The sequence below is a fragment of the Pecten maximus genome, chromosome 2, assembly GCF_902652985.1.
Source record: "Pecten maximus chromosome 2, xPecMax1.1, whole genome shotgun sequence".
Taxonomy (NCBI): Eukaryota; Metazoa; Mollusca; class Bivalvia; order Pectinida; family Pectinidae; genus Pecten; species Pecten maximus.
In genome coordinates, this window is record NC_047016.1 from 8,245,152 (window position 1) to 8,245,390 (window position 239).

Sequence of the window (239 nt, forward strand, 5' to 3'; positions counted from 1 at the left end):
AGGTCGCAGGAGTGTACGATTTGTACTGTAATGTTTTATTATAACATTAAAAATATAACCTACATCAATTTGGGATCCATATCAATTACTTAAACCTAATTTAACTTTGGAAGTCGGAGCAATGAAATCTTATAAGTGTTTTCTTAACAAGCTTCAAAATAGATGGGAAGTACAGGCCCATGCAGCTTCTTGACTAGACTGTTCAGTTGATAATGAGAAATTACAACCAAAACAAAAAG